The following is a 7,724-nucleotide window of genomic DNA, read 5'->3' on the forward strand; positions in this document are numbered from 1 at the left end:
ACAGAATCATGTTTATGGCGTTTAAGTTAATGAAGGCCTCCTATGGATCTTTAGGGGCCTACCGAATTCTGTTTGTGGGTCCCCTATGGATTTTCAGGGGGCCCCATATGGATCTTTCGAGGCCCACAGAATTATCTTTGTGGCCTTTAAGTCAATGAAGGCCTCCTATGGATCTTTAGGGGCCTACTGAATTCTGTTTGTGGGCCCCCTATGGATTTTCAGGGGGCCCCATATGGATCTTTCGAGGCACACAGAATCATGTTTACGGCGTTTAAGTCAATGAAGGCCTCCTATGGATCTTTAGGGGCCTACCGAATTCTGTTTGTGGGCCCCCTATGGATTTTCAGGGGGCCCCATATAGATCTTGCGAGGCCCACAGAATCATGTTTATGGCGTTTAAGTCAATGAAGGCCTCCTATGGATCTTTAGGGGCCTACCGAATTCTGTTTGTGGGCCCCCTATGGATTTTCAGGGGGCCATATATGGATCTTTCGAGGCCCACAGAATCATGTTTATGGCGTTTAAGTCAATGAAGGCCTCCTATGGATCTTTAGGGGCATACCGAATTCTGTTTGTGGGTCACCTATGGATTTTCAGGGGGCCTCCTATGGATCTTAATGGGCCTACCGAATTCTAATTGTGGGCCCCCTATGGATTTTCAGGGGGCCCCATATGGATCTTGCGAGGCCCACAGAATCATGTTTACGGCGTTTAAGTCAATGAAGGCCTCCTATGGATCTTTAGGGGCCTACCGAATTCTGTTTGTGGGCCCCCTATGGATTTTCAGGGGGCCCCATATAGATCTTGCGAGGCCCACAGAATCATGTTTATGGCGTTTAAGTCAATGAAGGCCTCCTATGGATCTTTGGAGGCCTACCGAATTCTGTTTAGGGGCCCTATATGAATCTTTCGAGGCAAAAAACAAAAAACAACAAAAACTTTATTTGTATAGATTTTTGAAAAATCCAGATAATTATCCAGATTTTACTCGATAAAAACAGTGGTGCCAAGGTGTTAAGCCTGAACTACATCAAAACACAAAGTCAAAAAAGTTCAAAAAAGTAAACACGATGTTTTTTCTTCTTCCTCCTAGTAGCTTGTTTGTATATCTCTCTTTCATTTTAAAAAAGTATTCGGTTCAAAAAGCTTGAACAAGACCAAGCTTTCGATTTTCACAAAGTTTTAAAAACAAATACACTGAAACAATATTTTATATCCTTTCCGTAAGGTAGCTCTTCGATCACATAGTTCCTGTCATTTTCCGAAAAAAAAGCTCTTTTGACAAACGGGAAACCTACACTATCTCCAAAAAAAAATCTCAATCGGATAAAATCTCCAGAAAATTTTTGACCCCATGGACAAAATCTTAATGGGGAAAGGCATCCAATGGACAAAATCTCCAATAAATAATTTTTTCTCCCATTTTCTCCAAATCCCCAAAAATCTCCAATTAGCAAAAACAAAAACGTAATAGAATGATAGAAAAACCCTGTAAGTCAAAGTAAAATCAGAACTTAACACGACAATTTTAAAATCATAAAGGCTGCTCTATTACAACGGAACAGAAATTATGTAAACAACCGTGACTTGACAATGATTCTAATATACTGGAACAATGATTCTAATATACTGGAAGGATACAGCAAGTTGAACTTAGCATAATCTTTTGAAGCAAGTTATCACAGCTTACAAATAAATATGAGTACAAATAGGTCTTTCCAAAATGAAGATGCGCAAGTTGTGTATCAAGCAATCAAATCGCACGCGCGATTAAAACGTCCTTAAGTTACTTATTTTTTTTCAAAATTATTTTTTTGTAGAAGATATTGAAAAAAGAAATTTATGATAAATATCTCCAAATCTTGCTTGTTTTTTCTAAAGTAATGAACGGTTTTTGAACCAAATTCCAGTTTGCGTCTTCTGTTTTTGACTTAAAAAAACCAACATATTACATATTATATTAAATTTAAAATTACTTTTTGGGAGTTTATAGCGAAAATAGTGATGAGTGTAGCTCAAAAACTAGACGTGATAGAATAAATCTGTAAACATGTCGCCTTGTCGCCATGTCGCCTTGTCGCCATGTTGCCTTGTCACCATGTCGCCCTGTCGCCCTGTCGCCATGTCACCCTGTCGCCTTGTCGCCTTGTCGCCTTGTCGCCATGTCGCCATGTCTCCTTGTCGCCTTGTCGCCATGTCGCCTTGTCGCCATGTCGCCTTGTCGCCATGTCGCCATGTCGCCTTGTCGCCATGTCGCCATGTCGCCTTGTCGCCATGTCGCCTTGTCGCCATGTCGCCCTGTCGCCTTGTCGCCTTGTCGCCTTGTCGCCATGTCGCCCTGTCGCCTTGTCGCCATGTCGCCTTGTCGCCATGTCGCCATGTCGCCTTGTCGCCATGTCGCCATGTCACCTTGTCGCCATGTCGCATTGTCGCCTTGTCGCCATGTCGCCCTGTCGCCATGTCGCCCTGTCGCCTTGTCGCCATGTCGCCCTGTCGCCCTGTCGCCTTGTCGCCATGTCGCCTTGTCGCCATATCGCCATGTCGCCCTGTCGCCTTGTCGCCTTGTCGCCTTGTCGCCTTGTCGCCATGTCGCCTTGTCGCCATGTCGCCATGTCGCCCTGTCGCCTTGTCGCCATGTCGCCATGTCGCCTTGTCGCCATGTCGCCATGTCGCCTTGTCGCCATGTCGCCATGTCGCCATGTCGCCTTGTCGCCATGTCGCCTTGTCGCCATGTCGCCATGTCGCCCTGTCGACATGTCGCCTTGTCGCCCTGTCGCCTTGTCGCCTTGTCGCCATGTCGCCTTGTCGCCATGTCGCCTTGTCGCCTTGTCGCCATGTCGCCTTGTCGCCATGTCGCCTTGTCGCCATGTCGCCTTGTCGCCATGTCGCCCTGTCGCCTTGTCGCCTTGTCGCCATGTCGCCTTGTCGCCATGTCGCCTTGTCGCCTTGTCGCCATGTCGCCTTGTCGCCATGTTGCCTTGTCGCCTTGTCGCCATGTTGCCTTGTCGCCTTGTCGCCATGTCGCCTTGTCACCATGTCGCCTTGTCGCCATGTCGCCATGTAGCCTTGTCGCCATGTCGCCTTGTCGCCATGTAGCCTTGTCGCCATGTCGCCTTGTCGCCATGTTGCCTTGTCGCCTTGTCGCGCGCGCGATTTGATTGCTTGATACACAACTTACGTATCTGAAATTTTGGGATTTTCGCTCGGAGATTTTTTTTTTTGAGATTTTTTCCTTGAGATTTTGTCTATACCCAGGTCTGTCTTGGGGATTTTGGCTTTGGGGATTTTCTCTTTGGGATTATGGGTTTTGGTCATTCATCACCAACCCTTGACAAACAATTGAAATTTCAAATACATTCGATTCCCTATAAGTCGTACTGTATCACTAACGAAAACCGTAAGAATTTGATCCATTACTTTTGGGACACCCTGTGTATACAAAATACATATGGGCAATTCCATGGTAACTCACGTTACATTCACAAAAATTTCCGATACATAAATAATTTTTTTTTTGTTAATTTTAATATAAATTGATACGAAATTACTATCCATGAACGGAGCATAACTATTACTTTCATAATTAACAAAAAAATTTTTCTTTAATTTTAGTATTTGCTTGGGATAAATAAAAGTATGATGGTAACTCACGTTACAAAAATCGGACACGAGATTTAAGAGTCCCACAGTATGAAGTTTTTCTGTGAAATTAAGAATCTTAATTGGTTTTAAATGAAGATTCCATACATAAAAAAATACAAACTTTTAATATTAGTGACAAAACCAAACATTTATTCGATATTTCGAGGAAAAATTTTAAAATGTTTAGGTAACTCACGCTACATTATTTTGGTAACTCATGTTACCTGCGATTTGTGGTTCCAAAAGTAAAGAAAAGATGCATTTTCACTCAAGTTTTTTTTAAATCGAATATTGTGTAACGAAGCTTGCTTAAATGTTAATTTATTTTAGCAATCACGGGGGCATATTGTCATGGTCACTATTAGATTCATCCAATTTTCTGTGGGCTTGTTTTTCCGTCATTTTCATGTGAAATTCTTCTGTAGTTGGCAGCTTATGCTTTATAAATGCTTTAAAATTATTTATTCTCCTTGAATTTAATTTCTATCCATAAGGGAATACAACAAAGAATTTTTTCTTGCAACTTGCATAAAGTGTTACCGTTTGTAAATAGTAATTTGCTATTACAAAAAGTAAAAAAGACTGCATAATTTGTTCAAAATTCGTGTCCACTTTTTCATGGAATTACCCATATTTAACAAATTTTTAGCAAACACGAGTTGTGGTATAATTACGGTGACCATATTTCTGGGAGCATAACCCGGGACAAAAACATTATAAAATCGTAATAGAATGCATAGATAAAGTTGCTTAGAATATCAAAGCTTTTTATGTACCTGATAACTCACAAAAATATTTTTAATTTAATTTTATAAGAATTTTAATATCAATTTAAAAAATGATATAAAATTTAATTAATTTATCGAAGTACCTAATTTACTGAACCGGTCAGTAAAAGGTACTGCTAGTAACTGTTAAAAATATTATTTTTTTTTTTTTTTGTGAAAATCGTGAAGTGTTGTTTTTTAACATTATCATTTTATTTTAAAAGATTTTGAAATTGTCGCCATGTCGCCTTGTCGCCATGTCGCCATGTCGCCATGTCGCCTTGTCGCCTTGTCGCCTTGTCGCCATGTCGCCTTGTCGCCATGTCGCCTTTTTATTTTATTTTAAAAGATTTTGAAATTGTGAAATCTTAAATTTTAATTTAACTTTTAACATGTAATTAAAAGTTTTGAAATTTTAAAAGCTTTAACATGACAAACAAAAGCACTGGATAAATTCACGAAAACTTTTAAAAACAAATGCTTTTATTTGAAAAAATAAATGATTTTTAGCATTTACATTTTCCAAACTTGGTCAATTAATTAAAAGTAGGTACAATTAATAAAAAGGACTATCACCGACTAATTTCTATAAGTCGGTTAATGTGGTTGCAGTCCTCGTAAAATGCCACATGTTCCGAAAAAATAGATAAAACGTCCTTAACAATTATTCCTGACAGACCAACCCCTTATATTTTAGAAAAAGAAGGTGCAATAAAGACGAGATCGTTAATAAAACATCAAGCTCTTCAAATGTCTCTGTTAAAAAATATTTCTAATATTTTTTATTTATATTAAGAACATACATACATTTTGAAAAAAAGAGCTTGTTTCTAATTATTTTTTGACCACTGTATATAAAAAAACAATTTCTGCATATCAACTTTTATTTTTAAATATTTCGAGTAAGTAAATAATTATGTAAGTATTTTGTGGCCCTTTTCCTAAAAGTCCCGGAAGGCTCTTTGACTCCCAGTCCGCCCCTGGTTCGAGGTGTGCTTCCGACAAATAAAAACTCTACGATTCGTTCGAAATCGGACAAATTTCGATTTATTTATCTGTTTGAAACAATCACACTGGTCGGCAACGTAAATAAAGCTTGAAGCAAACCAAAAGTACCAAAACACGCGTTTTCGTTTCCTAAAGGATTTTTGTGTGCTGATTAAAATTTTACTGGCACGTCACGTTTTCGAAATATTTTAGTATTAATAGGTCGAAAACGCGTTTTTTGGTACTTTTGGCGTTGAATTTCATGACCGTTAATTTTTTTTTTTGCAAAACTACTTATGCAATCTCGAAAAGCTATATTTTATCGTCTTAAATTTGTATATTTTTTTTCAAAATAATTTTTTTCTAAAAGATATTTGATATAGAAACTAAGCATATCTGAAAATCTTGGTAATTAATGTAACTTATTGTTTTTTGAAGCAGACTTGAAGTCAATTCCATTTTTCGACAAAAATAGTGATGAGCAGAGCTCAGAAATTAGACGTGATGGAATAAATCTGTAAACAGTTTTCAATTTAGCACACTGATGTTAATCAGTTCTAGCTCCCGACTTTTTTTTTGTTTTTTTTTTTTTTTGCAGACCAGTGTCATCATCCCTAATGGCTATATTAAAAGCTATTGCTACTGAAATCCTATGTAGTTAGTGAGTTTTTCCTTTGGACTGACGATAAAAAATCAAAGTTTAAATTCTGGACTATCATGTGGACCAATGTATTATTGATTCATTGATTTACAGAAACAGAAGTTATTTTTTTATTCTGTGTTCCTTTTTTACTTGCTCTATATAGGGCAAGTATTGGTTTCGTGTCGAAAAAAAAAATTGAGGTTTTAATCAAAACCAACATTACGATGATGGAGAATTCCAAAAAAGTGGGTCTCGCAATTCCGTCCGTGCGTCTGTACGTCTGTGCGTCTGTGCGTCTGTGCGTCTGTGCGTCTGTGCGGTTGTGCGTCCATCTGTACACATTTCCACAGCCTAAACGGGTGGATGGATTTTCTTCAAATTTGGTATAGATGATTTTTATGGAATTCTGAAAGTTGGTTTTTTTTTGTTTTTTTATATCTCGTTTAGAACGTATACCTCCCATACAAAAAAATACGATATTACGAATTTCTCGAAAACGGCTCTAACGATTTTGATTAAACTTTGTATACGTAATATTTAAAGCAGTGGCAATAAAACTGCATTTTTATTTTTTCTCAAAAAAGTCAAATAACAAAAAAAAATTTTTTCATTCAACATAATTTTGCCCTAAATGTCGGCTCTTCCCCAATATCAATTTTTTTTTTAAATTTAGATCCAGCTTTTAAAATCTACAAGTAGACTAACATAAAAGTGCTTTGAGCTGCAAGAGCAAGTACGTGCGACCCCAGTCGTGCATTTTATTATTGTATAAAACACCCTCTACACTTTTATAAAAGTTATTCGGGAGGCTCGTCATGTTTGTTCCATGTTTTGTGTTCACTGTGGCGTATACGTATCTTTTTTTGCAATTTGTATTCAAAATGTTTACATGGATAAAGCTATAATGATAAATGTATTCGATCAATTGTACTTAAAATTGTACTTGACATTCTTTTTTCCTTTTTTTATAATTATAAACTATTTATGACGGAAGCTACATATTATGTAAAAGGTAGGTACTTCTGAGATACTTTTTTTCATTCATATTTGTCTTTTCAAGCAAGAATATAAGGCCAAATCTCTAAAGAAAATAAAAAAAAAAATAATTTCAGAAAAATTAACCAACCCTTGTCTTGGGGATCATGCCTTCCATACGTGTATCTTTTTTGGAGATGCACATAAAGCTCCCAACTAACTCTGTGTATTAAATGTTAAAGATATTTTTTGATAGTGGCACTGTTGATGCCAAACTTAGCAAAAATACAAATCTCATAAAAAACTATTTTTCAATTTTCTCCAACACTACCTATAATACCAATAATTAAGGCTTTTAAAAAATAAAAAAATTCATAACTGTAAGTGTTGCCGTTGTTTAATTTTTTGTTGTTGTATTACAAGGCATTTTTTGGGAAGTTTCCACCATCCGCCTCAGTGCAACAGACCCTTATTGCGATTGTCGTTTGTCTATCTCTAGACGACTTGTGTCGATAGAGTCGATCACAAAAAATAAATTCGATCTTTTTCGTTTACAATTTTGCTATCGACTGAAATCAAGCTCATAATAGCCCTGTTCCTTTGGGAGGTGGCAAAGTTATACATACTATGTCAATGAATTCAATACAAATCGTATTTATCCGGGAAGAAGATCATGAGTAGATGATAGTACTAGATTAAACAAAACATCT

This window comes from Episyrphus balteatus, chromosome 1 (assembly GCF_945859705.1).
Source record: "Episyrphus balteatus chromosome 1, idEpiBalt1.1, whole genome shotgun sequence".
Lineage (NCBI taxonomy): Eukaryota > Metazoa > Arthropoda > Insecta > Diptera > Syrphidae > Episyrphus > Episyrphus balteatus.